Source organism: Furipterus horrens, unplaced genomic scaffold, assembly GCF_987537825.1.
Source record: "Furipterus horrens unplaced genomic scaffold, mFurHor1.1.pri manual_scaffold_7, whole genome shotgun sequence".
Lineage (NCBI taxonomy): Eukaryota > Metazoa > Chordata > Mammalia > Chiroptera > Furipteridae > Furipterus > Furipterus horrens.
In genome coordinates, this window is record NW_028327177.1 from 61,701,495 (window position 1) to 61,715,203 (window position 13,709).

The following is a 13,709-nucleotide window of genomic DNA, read 5'->3' on the forward strand; positions in this document are numbered from 1 at the left end:
ATAAGTCAAACATAGTAATGAACTTGGTAATTTTAGCCAACCTACGTATCAAAATATAATGCCATAATTCCACATGATTTCTGTTTTTCTTGCTTTCAAGAATGAAACAACAAGCTGGTTGTAAATTGGAACTGAGTTGGAGCAAGCCCCAAAGCCTTGTATCTACAGCGCCTTCTGTAGCTCCAGAGCCCTGGGCCTAACTGGCTTATTTTCTTGCAAACATACATGTATTATTTAAGCATTTCTTGAACACCAAAATAGTCTAGGTCTGGTACCTAGAGATGTTAGCATGTCATATTGTAGATATTCAAATGAAAGGAAAAGAAAGCATCATGTGCAAATCATCTTCTTGGAGTTATATACAATGAACTTGGGACCCCTGCTCTGTGCTAACCACCACTTGCATGCCATTTCATATTATCCTCACAGAAACCCTCAGAAGTATATGATGGGAAGCCTGTAATTCCCCAAAGGAAGCAGCAGGTTTAGAATTTAGTATCAGGTTTATTGAAATCCAAAGTACTGCCCCAAGCTGTATTCTCTTGTTAAGATACTACTTTTTATATTGCACTTGAATTTTTTAGGCACAGTTGTATATTTCAGGCCCCCATGAGTATGAATTACATATAACTGCAAATACGCTAGGCTGTCTCAACTCTGCTACCCTCCCCTGGAGAGGCGTTCAAGATGATACAGACTCACACTTTCAGACATGTTTCTTAGCTTTATCTCTTCCTGGACCATTGCACTGCATCTCTGCCATAGCTGGCCACTTGTTTCTGTGGTCTGAACACGTTTCCCATTTCCCCTTATCCATCTGGCCTTGGCTTGGATGTAACAGAATCCCACCTGCAAGCTTAGCCATGTAGAAACATTATTTTTCTCAAATCAGTTTATTTTCTATTTGATTCCTATTTCTACTGGCATGGAGAGAAGTTAGTAGAAGTTAAGCAGGAATGACTGCCTAATTTGCAAGTTCCAGTGCAGAATGAAAAATGCAAGCCCCTAATTCAAAAATTAAGAATATCAAGATGACGACATTGGAGCACAGTTACACCAAGCACCGGCGCCTCCTGTGTAGATATTTGTGTGACTGCACAGCTCACATACCCAATGAGGCTGACCCTGTTGTCCATTTCAAATTCCTTTATCTCTGTGGCTATTTCTAAATTGGGGAAGGGGAGGCTTACATAGTACACACTGAGGGCAGGAGGTATCTAATCCTTGGTGTCCACTTCCAACTAAGTCAGCCTTTCTTCCTGCCTCTCCATCAATAGTACAAGAAGAGGCTGCCTCATTTTCATCCATGAGCTCTTCTTTCTTCTGCCACTGCTGCTCCAGGGCCAATGGCAGGAGCTTTGAGGTGGCCTCTAACTTGAACACATCCCAGATCTTGAACACTCCAATCTAAGGGTATTACCCTCAAGAGAACTTGGTTTCAGTGGGTGAAATACAGGACCCCCTGATGTGAGGATGCACACCCTGTCTCTCTGCCTGCCCCACTCCCCAGACTGCCTCCTGTCCTCTGGGCCTAAGGAGATACCCACTGCAGAAGCCAGGAAGGGATCCCCTTCTTTCTCTATCCTGCTTTTGGCATCAACTGAAGTGAAGAATATCTGACCATAAAGTTGTCCCAAGGGAGAAGAAGTCATGAGGTCAGGGTGGGGAGTGGAGGTGAGAGCAAAATACTGGGAAGGAGAAAATTGGTTGATGTTTTAAATTCATTAACCAGCCACACATATTATATCTCCAGGGCTGTGAAGAACATGTATATGAGACCCCCAGTGGGGAGTTAAACTTACCATCTCCTTAGCTACCCTATTTTACTTTTAGACACAACTGTTATTACCTTAAATATCCCCTTTAGTGTTTATAAAAATTAAAGTACACACATGCACACATATGCACACATACAAGCACACGTGTACGCACACATGTGTGCACATGTGCAAGCACACAGCTGGGTGGATGACAGTCCTTTTCTTGACCACAATTTCCTCCCACTTCTGAAAGCAGGGAACTCATTTTGTCTGATGTAATTTTCATCTACAGGTACTCAGGTAACGTGGGATAATATGGAAGAAATTGTATCATTTATACTAAATGGCGACAAGGCTTCCAAACCCGAGTCACTGATCCAGTTATCAGAGCCCCCTTGCTCCTCCTCTAAACTACTCTCCTCATTCTGAATACATAGAGTCACCTTTACTTTCTCTTTTGTTTGCATAAAACATCAATCCTTTAATTCTTAAATAATAATTTAATATTTTTATTGGTACATCAATATTAAACATAGTAGATATATACTAAATGTTAATTTTTATAAAAGCAACTAATATTGGTTACTAACATGTCAATTATCATAAGACTATTAATAACAAAAGCTAACACTTATATAGTGTTTATTATATGTACCTATTATTCTAAAGATTGTTATATATATATTAATCAATTTTCATGAAATACTTCATGGTGCACATTACCAGCACTCTCTGTGATCTTGAGGGCAACTATACTATGATTTCTTTGAAAGGACAATCATATCCTCAGGCTCTTCTGGAATCCCCATGTCCTACGTGCTTATAACTGCCAAGGTCACACAGTCTCCTAGTATTCTTTCCAATACTAACATTCGTAAGTGGACGTTTTGTTTTACATGTAGTCTTTTAATAACAATTTATCTAATGCATAGCTAAGAAATGATGCTAAAAATATCTGTTCAATTATTTCAGCATTCAGTTCCCTAAATGGGAGCTGGGTTGGGCTGTGGGAAAGAGAACTCAGGCAGCAATGTCAGACATATGTGGGAAGAAACTAACAACAGAGTTGTGCTGGGCCATCACCCCTCTGAAAATGACCCCAGAAAGCCAGAACCCCAGGAGCAGGTAAGCTTCCCAGACCCCAGCATCATCCCTGTTAGGGCAACTTAATGGAGACTATGTGAATGCCTCAGGAAATGGGGTGGGGTGGGGGAGCTCTCTGCTTTCTAATCTGCACTTTGCTCTTGGCTCAGGCGCACTGCAGGCATCCCTTCATGGGGTGAACATAAAAATGAATTGCTCTCTACCACAATGAACCTTGATGTGCTTGATGTGGAGCTATGCAGGGAGGTGTTAAAGGTCTCTCACGGTGGCACAGGAAATCTGGATTTCTGTCCTAATAACACACTGTGAGCCAGATTTTTTTTAAATGCACTGTTTTGCAAAGTTGCTACAGATACACTGAAGTTACTCTTAAAAAATGAATACATGGAAATCTTCTACAGAGAAGTTGATGGAGTATTCATTCATTGATTTAAAAATATTCACTGAAACCACAATAATAACAGGAATCCAGTCATCTTCCCACTTATAAGGAGTTTTGACTTATTTGATTTTACTTATTTCATCTTAAAATGTCACAAAACCATAATTAGAGGAAATAAGGCCATATGTCCAGTTTCCTTAGGACACCATGGTTTTTGTCTGTTGTTCTGGTGTAATTATTAAAAGTTTCTGTGACACTCCTGAATAGGATTCTAGTTTGAACAATAAGTAAAATGGTCATCCACAATGATAGAGATTAACCCATGTGCCGATGTCATTCTGTCAAAGCTAACGTGGGTTTTAACACTCAGAAATCTGTTGGGGCAGTGGTCTTTTAACCCAGAAATGCATCATCACAATCCCCTGCCTAATTCTTTATGTTTGTTCTTCCTCTGGTACCAAATTCACCTCTATTTCTCAATTTCACTGACCACCAGACTTTCATCTTCTCAGCCCTTCACCTAAGTCATCACCACTCTTAAAAACAGATCCATGTCCTGGCCCCATGTTAATTCAAGCTGCTTCTGAGCCTCTGTCTTGAAAGACTGTGTAAAGACCACAGAGTTGCAGTGGGTTACATCAGAATAAGAGTGTATTTCTCACTCATGCAATAATTCTACATGAGCACTCTTGGTCCGCTGGTTCTTTTGAGCAATTGTTTTCTTATCAATGACTTGAAGATGACTTTCATCTATGGCTCCACTGTCCCCTACAGCCAGAGTGTCCCATGATCCCAGCTGCTAGGAGAGGACCAAAGAGAGCTTGGTGGTCAGGCCTAGAAGTGGTAGATAACCCCTCCATCCACATGCTACTGACCAAAATTCAGAAAGGTTACATATCACCAGTTTAGTTTTATGCACAAGAAAAAAAGGAAAGAGAGTTTGGTTCTAAAGTCTGTTAAAGCTGACCCTTCTGGCCATCAAACACATACTTCATTCTTTCTCTCTCACACAGAAAACATAAGGTCACACACAGTTCCATCCTTCTGCTCAAAGTCCAGGGTTTCTGAGGGATGAGCTGTCCTCTCTATCAGGGTCAGATGTGGCTCCCTGGAATCCAGTGGCCGAGCAACAAGGAGATAACTCATCTCCACTACCACAATACCCAGTGTGCTGCAGAGAAGCATGGATAGCATGGCCACAATAACCCATTTGGATAAAAGAAAAGGTGGGAAAATGCAATGGTCTTTGGTCCACAGCAGTTCTGAAGTTCTATTAGAAAGAGAGTATGAAGAGCTTGTACCCTGGTAGAAGAGAAAGTCCTTCAGTAGACTCTTAAGTTGTTCTCTGGGAGAAACTCCCTTGTCCATTGTGTTTGTGGCCTCAGACTCTACCTTCAAGGAGCCTCAGCCTGGAGGCCATCATTTTCTGTGCCTCTATCTGAAGACAGTGTTGAGATAAATGGTGTTCTCTGTGGATAGTTGATTGTTTTCTAATATATTTGCTTCTGGTCAGTTTATTTGTCCAGTCATATCCAAAGTTCTTTTCTATATATTATTTTCAAACATGCCTTAGATCTCTGGTTTCTAATCCCAGTTTCTCTCTCCTCTTCCTTCTTTCTCCTCCCCTCTCCTCTTCTCCTCCTCCTTTTCCCCCTCCTTCTTCTTCTTTTTCTTCTCTTCTTCTTCTTTTGTCTCTCTCTTTCTCCCCCTTCCCCCCCTTTGACTTAATGGTGGCTAATTTGAGGCACACTGAAAAATATACTTACATAGAAATCAATCTGTTATTTGCTGAATATGTATATTAATAGGTCTTTGTCTCTCAAAACCGTTGTCTTCTGAATTACTATTTGAGGTATAGAAAAAGTTTTCTAATCCTGTAAAACTCCCAAATTGTCAAATCTTTCTCTTGCTTTTTATTGTTGCTTACAAACGTACCCACTCTTTTCTGAGCTTAATTCTTTCTTACGATGTATTTCTAAAAGCAATCAATAAGACAACACATTCCAAAACGATTTCTTCTCAACCACCTCTGTTACTGAACAGCAAGATTTGTCAATAGGTATTACTGAAAGGACATTGCATTTGGAAAAGAGCATTTCTTCCTGGTCTGGTGCCATGAGTTTTGCTTTCTCTCGCTCCTATTGCACAGCCCCTGGGTGCTGTGTGTCTTGGCATCCAGCATGTCCTGTGTCTCAGTGCATGCTTGGAGCATATGGCCCCTCAACAATCTTGCAGCTCCAGTGTAGGACTGGTGACTAACCCCAGCCTCACTGCTGATGTGAACACCACACACTCCAGGCTCACAGTGGCAGTAACACTCAACTCTCTCTGAACACCTGCCCAGTAGCCTCAGGTCATCTACATCCTAGAATGCTGTTTCCCCTTTGTTCATGACCGTGGACCAGCTCTGACCTGGGCAAGCCAGCAAATTTCTCCACTATCCAGCTTACTGCAACCACATTTCTCTGATGAGCTCTGAAATCAAGTTGGAGTTCCACATTCATTTTCCCTGGGCATTCTCTCAGCCCCAGAATGTCAGATAAATAGATTTCTCTTTACATTTTTACTTCTCTACCTTCATTTCATAATTGTTCACAATAAACTCCCCTTGTTCAATGATCACATGGTTTTGCCTTCTGGTTGTACAAACTGTTGCAAAACACTGGGTTGGGTGAGAATATAGAATTTCTGTCCTAACCTGAGTCACACACATGAGCTCCAGTATGTTTCTGTCAAGTTCTATAGCACAAGGCATATTTCATGGACAAGAGAGCTGAAACACAGGCTTTCTGATTCTAAATCACCAAAAAAAAAAGTCATATAGAAGATGGCAAGTTAACTTTTCAATGGAGAAAAATTAAGTGCAATGCTAATGTTATGTCTAAAAGATATTATTTTTCATCAAATGTTTTTAGAATAATAAAACTATACAACACTAAACATACATGGATCATTATGTTTAAAGTATCAAAAATACATTTTCTTGACACTGTCAGATTTAACAAACCTAAGATTAAATAAATGTTTGTTTCTTATTCATTTCTCTCTGTGTAATTTTTATTGATATAATTCAGATACCATAAAATTAACTGTTTTAAGGTAAATAATTTGTGGTTCTAATATATTCACACAGTATGCTACTATCACCACTACCTAATTCCAGATCATTTTTATCACTGTGAAAGAAAACCTGTACCCACTGACAGTCATTCTGATTTTCCCCTGTTCTCAATTCCTGACAACCTCTATCTACTATTTGTTTCTATAGGTTTGCCTATTCTGGTGAATGTTAAATCTTAGATAAATGGAATCACATAATATGTGGCCTTTGGTTTGTGGCTTCTTTCAATTGGCTTAATTTTCAAGGTTCACCCATAATGTAATGTGATTTCTAAAGTTTAATTTTTATAATCATTAAAAACATATATTCTTCTCCAAAAAACCTATGCTCATAGTATCGGGATAGCCATCTATCTGGTTTTTACTTGTAAAGAAAAAATAAAACAACAATGAGGGAGGAGAGTAAAAATCTTATGTTTTCATGAAATTCTAAATGCAAACACAAAAGAAAGTAAAAAATGCCTCCAATTCTGCCTTTTAAATTTTCTCTCATAGTAGACTGCTACTAATAATCAACACTTACATAACACTTCAGAATTTCAACACATTTTTTTATTGAATGCCAAAAGTAACACCTACTGCAGGAATTATATGCTGTACTTTAATTCTGGAAGACTGTAGGAAAAGTATAAATAGCACCACTATTTTTTTTTTAGTTGTTATTATCACACATCCTAAATATAAGTTAATAAAACCTCTAGTATTTCTGTAAAAATGCTCCTGTGAACAGAGATTGGCAAAAATCCATATTGGATTTACTGTTTTTTGTTGTTTTTTGTTTTTCAGGAAAAAATCTTGAAGCTGAGTTAAGCATGAGTAGTCTCTGAAAGAAAAGCATGATCCAATTTTACTTAAAGTTCTACAATATAAGAAGGGAGATGAGATGTGATATATAATGCCATCATCACAATTATATCTTATATTTAATATTTTTTCAACCCTATCTTCTGAGGTGCTAAGTGCATATTCCCAAGCAAGAATACAATTATAGCCTGTGTTTAGTAACAGTCTTTGCAAAAGTCCTCTTAGATATGATGTAGGAATATTATTACAGCTGGAGAAGGAGATGATGTTAAGTTAAGTGACTTGTCCAAGGAGACACAATAAATCAGATGAAAGCCTTGGGAATAAACCTGGACTTCCCTTTAAGACTTTTTTCTGTGATACTATATGGCCTTTCTGAGCCTTTGGAAGTGTTCTCATTAACCCTGCAGTTAATTTTCATGTTTAAAAAGCCTTTTGCAGATACATAAATATAACCTTCTTTAATACAATTTCTCAGGCAATGTAAATTAAAGAAACACATTCCTAATAAGGACCAGAGAGAACCTACCTTATCCACAGATATTGGAAACTCAGTAACTTAGAGTAATAACTTCCATCTGCCCCTCGTAACTGATATGAGGTTATCACATGACCTAGCTTATTGCCCTTGTGATTATGGACTGATACACAAATATGTTGAGACTACTAGCTATAGTTTTCAATAATAGGAGAAATATGTGGAATCTAATGTGGACTCCAAAGATTTCTTAGTGAAGTGCAAGTCAGAAAAGATGATTCTCATTCCCACTGTTAAAGAGTCTTTTTCAAAAATTACATGTGTAATGCCTTTATGGAGTGAGTTGGATATCTGTAAACTAGACTCAGTTGGAGGGGCAACTATATTTCATAAGACATTTCACATCACAAGGTATCTGCTTCCCAGATACTATCAAAACTGTTGGTGGATTGGCCTCACTGTATTCTTCTGCATCTCAAAAGAATAGATGCATCTCATAAACCTAATCCATAGTGTTTCTATGATCCTTCCTGACTTGAATAGACCATCTTTGTGTTATACATAACAAAGGTACAAGGTCTGTCCAGAAGGTATCCAACCATGTAATATGAAAAATAGAGACATTTATTGAAGATACAAGAAACATTGTACATAGGACAATGATGCCTCAGTCCCCTTCAAAGTAAGCACCTTGAGACCTCACTCAATTCTCCCAATTGCCATCAGCTGCCTGGTCATATTTTTCTTAATATCATCGATGGTCTGAAATTTTAGTTTTAGTTTTGGGAAAAGCCAGAAGTGGCAGGGTACCAAATCTGGGCTGTAGCTGGGCAGAGTCACCTGGGTGACTTGATGTTTCGCCAAAAAACTCTACATGAAACGTGATGTATGAGCAGGTACATTGTCATGATGAAGCTGCTAATCACCAGTAGCTTAGAGCTGTGGCATTTTGAATCATCTGAATAGTTTCCATGGATGAATGTTCAAGCTTAACACAAAATTTGATGCAGTCTCATTGCTCTAGTCCCTCAATCATTTTGATGTGATGGCCACACAGTATGCATGCTCATTCAGTAGCATCTACTGCCCCCACTGACCAGTACAGTGAAGTCATCATTGTTCATGAGTGTGCATTCCAATCCACTTTCCTTGGCTGCCAGGTTACATTGATGTCATGCAAACTGTTCTCATTATATTAACAATGGCTAGTTGTGCCTTTTCATGACAGTTAGGTCTTCACTATTTCTCACATTAGCACGCAGATTACAGAGGTCTACTTTGACTTTGAGCCAAGAGAAGAAGCCAAAATATAGTTTGCATCATAATGCTATCTGCAAAGATACTTCAGATCACAAAGAAAACAACATTTTACATTCTTCAAACAGAGTTATTAATACCTTAGAATGAAGCAATTATATTTAGAAATCTTTTCTAAGAAATCCTAACAACTCCATTGATGAACTATAGGTAGGTATTTGTCCTACAATGCATGACTGAAGGAATTTAGAAAGTGGCCCTTCCAATAATAAAAGGAGACTCTGTCCTGAGTATAAAGTCTAGCTTCAGAGGCAACAAGAAATAAGAGAGAGAAGGATCAAGCCTCAGGATGCCCTATTAGAACTCATATATGTCATATATATGGAGCAAGGTTTCCCATGGTATCAGCTAGAGAAACAGAAACATTAGGGGATTTTAGATAGGTAGATGATAGATAGATAGAGATATGGGGATATATATATATAAAACCTATTTAGCTATCTATCATCCAAATATACAGACACTAATTTTAAGAAAGTGAGTCATGAAGACTCCAAAGCAGCCCAGTGGCAGTCAGTGGAATCATTGCTGTGCCTCCCAGTAGGAACATTCTAATGAAGTTCTCTATTCCAGCAAAGCATAAAGTTATGAGGACAAGAAGCAAACCAAAAGGTAATAGTGAGTGGCAGCACTCCCATGCCCTCTTCCCACTCCTGGTCCATGAGCATTGGCCATGAGAGAAGCAGCACCATATATTGGACACTGATCAAGAATATATACAGCTTCCTGCAGAATGTTCCCCAGTCTGTTAAGGTATTGCCACCTAGCTGGTGCTGTGACTGGGTCTTCAAAGGACCGTTCCACTGTTTATCAAGTCAGTTGCTTTGAAATAACAAGATCCATGACAATACCAGTGTCATGCTTCTTTTGCTGTGGAGTGAGTTTCTTGATCATAAGCAATTCTATGTGGGATACCATGATGGTGGGTAAGGCATTCTATAAATCCATGGATGGTAGTTTTGATAGAAGCATTATATGCAGGAAAGGCAAAGCCAAAAGAGAAACTGTCTATTCCAGGAAACTAATACACCCATTATATATACACATTCACCTTCAGTCCCAGGGATAATAAGCTGACTTTCATGAAATTTTATTGGCCATTGAAAGCAGATGGAGAGTTATGGCTATATAATTGGCAGCATGGACTTTGGAAATTTTGAATGAGCAGATTCCTTTGGTCTAGAGTAGGAACATATTTCTGTAACTTACATTGCTGAGAGAAGTATATTATAGAAGAATTATTGTTTTGTATCTGGAAATTATATTCTATGACCTTAAAATTAACAGCAGAGTCAAATAGAAATTTTCCAGCACCTAAGAAAAACCAAATTCACAAAAATGTCTTCATAAAAATAAGGGTTTATGCCTAGACCTATCTCTAATTTCACTGCATGCTTGGACAAATTGCTTTTATTGAAATGTTTATGTAACATTTTAATCCTCATTTGAGAGCAAAGATAATAGTTATTTTGTGTATGCCCCCCCCCCCTTGGTGAAAAATAGGAAAAAATTTAAAGCACTTAGCTCAGAGCATAGAATATTGAGACTACTTAAGAAACAATAACTAGAAAAGATATAGATACTCATCTGATTTCACAAACAGTTGTGTAAAATAGTCCATAAGCAGTCCCCTTTTATGCATGAAGAGATGGAGGCTAACAGAGGTTAAATGCCTTTCTTAAAGTCAGAAAAACTGACCTCAAAGAGATGCATTATAGTCCCATCTTCCCAACAAATAACATCTATTGAATGTGTGTGTGTGTGTGTGTGTGTCTTCAAAATAAATACAGGATCCATATAGAAAATTTTTAAAACACAGTAAGAAAAAGTTATTTATCTATTACTCTTGTATTTCTTAAGTATAAATTACATATAAATATAGGCAGTATTATTAATAATAGCTAAACTTTGAGTCTTTTTATGAACCAGAGCTTCTTATAAATATTTCAGGATGAAACTACCTGGCCTTAACAAATACTATAGAGGGTTAAATACTATTTTTTATATTCATTTTCCAGTGAGGAACCTAAGGCTTCAAGCCATTAACCAGCTTTCCCAAGGTAACCAGCTTCAGTGACAGAGGTGACTCAAACCTGGGCCAGCTGACAACAGAAACAGCACCCTTAGTCACTATGCTGGAAACCTTAGTACAGACATCTTTTCTTACATTGAAATCATGTTACACACTTTTTTACAATGTGACATTTCACTAAAACATATAATGTTAATATCTTTTTATGTCATTAAATCATGCTTCAACATGATCATGTCTGCTGACAATGTAGTATTACAATTTGAAAACTGCATTATTTATTCAGCCAATTCTCTATTGTTCGGTGTTTAGCTGTTGTTAGGTTTGTAATATTTAAATGATATTTTTGTACATACATTTTGGTGTACATGACAATGTTTTCATGGGCAAATTCCTGGAGTGGAATTGCTGGATGATTTTAAAGATTTTTGCTAAATTGACAAGTTTTATTTGAAAAAGATGGTACCTCTCTCACTCCTAGTGAAGGAGAAGACTCTGAATCCAGGTCTTTGATTCTTACTGAGGGCAAACTGACTCTGTGATAAATTCTGTTTAATCCTGCCACTTGGTGCCAGAGGACAGGTCAGAGTCCAACCCTTTAAGAACTTTCTCCCGAGTGATAACCTTTTTTTTCAAGTGTTATGCTCCTTTGGCAGCACATATGTAATTACCTATGTAAATCTAGAGGAATAAAATTTTCTATCTATTGTGAGATTCAGATGGGAACTCTCTTAGCACCTAATGCCAAAGGGAAACTAATTCTTAAGCTCGATTTCTTATGCATGGATTTGAATTGAAAAAGGTAAAATGCAAACTTTTGAATATCCAGTTATAATAGATAGCTCCACTACATAATAAGTACATTGAATTTATTATTAATCTCAAGAATTCCTTCTTCCTCTTCTCTGTCATCAACTTCTACCCAGAATGATGAAAGGCCCAGTCACCTATCTGGGACATCTACCATGCAACTCAGGGTTTCTCTCAAGGCTCTCTGCATCTCAATTGTGAGAGCTTTGTAGTCAAGAGCTCTCATCAAATATTGTGATGTAATTAGAGATCTATTTGGTAATTTTGCTTTATGGAAAAACTATCATCACAGCTAATGCCTATGCAAATCAGGAATTACCTCAAATTTCTTAAAGCTGAGAAATAAGGCATCTGTTGACAAGGGTAAATCATTTCAAATGGGAAAACTGGAGGAAATTAGATTTTTCACTTTGCTCCTACATAAATATATATACTTGTAGATCTATACATTTTTTTCCTGTGAAAGTTTTCTATTTCTTTTTGCCTTTCAGTGCAAAGATCAATCCAAAATGAGAGATGGTACTTCAACCTTAAGTGATGTTTCACAAACTGTAGATGCTTGTTTTTAAGAGAATTTTAAAAATACCAAAGAAAAGTAAGAATCCTCTAGGATGTTTATTTTTTTGTTTGTTTATTTTCATTCACATAAAAATGGATGGTGTTAAGTATGTCATATCTGGGAAAGAGTAATGGACTAGAATTTGGAAAGTCTTCCTTGAGAAGCTTTTTTTTTTTGCTCTTGATTTTGCACATTCAAAAGACTTCAGGACCTCAGGAGACAGTCTTGGGACAGGGCACCATCTAGATGCCAAAACCTATACATTTAGTTTTATGACTAGTGCTTGAGAACTTCACTCAGGAACACTCAGGAGCCCACTTCCTCCAGTGCAGTCATCTCTAAGGCCAGGCATTAAGGAGTTAAAAGAGTCCAGGGTGCCAGAACAGCTGGAGATAATTACTTACAATCAAAGGACTTGCAGAAAAGCAACAGAACAGCAGGGTGAGGTGTTCTGCCTGGCTGGATTATAAAAGTCATCTGGACAGAGGCAACTGGGTTTAAGCACTAGTAAGGATATTTTGCCCTGTTTGATCTTATTTTAAGACCTACAAAAGAGATTGGGATTGGTTTGAACCTGGTTTAAAAAGCCCAAAGGTAGACATTCCTTCCATAAACAGCTTGAACTCTCTTGTCCTGTAAATGGGGATATAGGAAAGATGTGTTAGGGCCAAGGGAGCTTTGTGTATTAAACACAAGATCAAGTTCTACTTCTAAAATTCTGAAGGATAATTTTGTACTCCTGTTCTCCAACATGAGCAATTAGTTTAAAACCTGGACATCTGATGTTGTTCTTTGTATTCTTTTTCTCAAGATCTCTACATAACGCATCTTGACTTTCAGCTTTTTTTTTTTTTTTTTTATAAATTAACTTTTACTGCAGTCCTAAATTATATTTTAACAACTGCCATTTTTTCTTATAGGCCCAAGATTCATGAAGCAAATAAATACTTCTTCAGTGAGAGAGTATATTTTAGCCAGCACTATTTTAAGAAGATATCAGATCTCTGAAGTCTTTAAATTGAATTTTATTCACAGATACAAATTTTTCCATTTAATAACATGTATAAAATGGATTCTCTGTATTATATTCAGTATCTAAACTTTGACTCTTGAAGAAATCCTTCCTTGATAAACTCCAATCCCAAAGTATGACTCTCTTCTTTTGATTTATTATTATAGATAAATCATTATTTATTAACATTATAGTTAAGAAATAAGCTCTAAATTTTACAACATTGGGCATTTTATCAGGTAACCACAGAATTAAGCAACTTGAAAGAAAGCACACTTACTTCAAGGCTGGTGGCACTTGATGTTACAAGATAAAATGGAAAAATGCCTCA